Consider the following 320-nt stretch of genomic DNA (forward strand, 5'->3'; position numbering starts at 1 on the left):
CCACAGGAGCAGCTCCGGAAAAAGAGGGAACTCCCAGCCGCTCCAGTCGTTGAGCCAGCTTCATCGTGGGCCCCCCTTAAATGCCTCCGTGGGAACGCAGGAGCGTGGGGAATAAAGGAGGGGCTGGAGGCGTGCGCACGCCTGGAAGGCTGAGACCTCACTGGCATCACGGAGACGGGTGGGACGGCTCCTGTGACGGGTGTGAGCGTGGAAGGATACCGGGTCTTTAGGAAGGACAGGCAGGGGAGATGTGTGTGGGGGGGTGCTCTCTCCATCAGAGACCCGCTGGAGTGCGTGGAACTCCCGTGGGGATGGATGAG

Source organism: Eurypyga helias, unplaced genomic scaffold (genome assembly GCF_000690775.1).
Source record: "Eurypyga helias isolate BGI_N326 unplaced genomic scaffold, ASM69077v1 scaffold17446, whole genome shotgun sequence".
NCBI lineage: Eukaryota > Metazoa > Chordata > Aves > Eurypygiformes > Eurypygidae > Eurypyga > Eurypyga helias.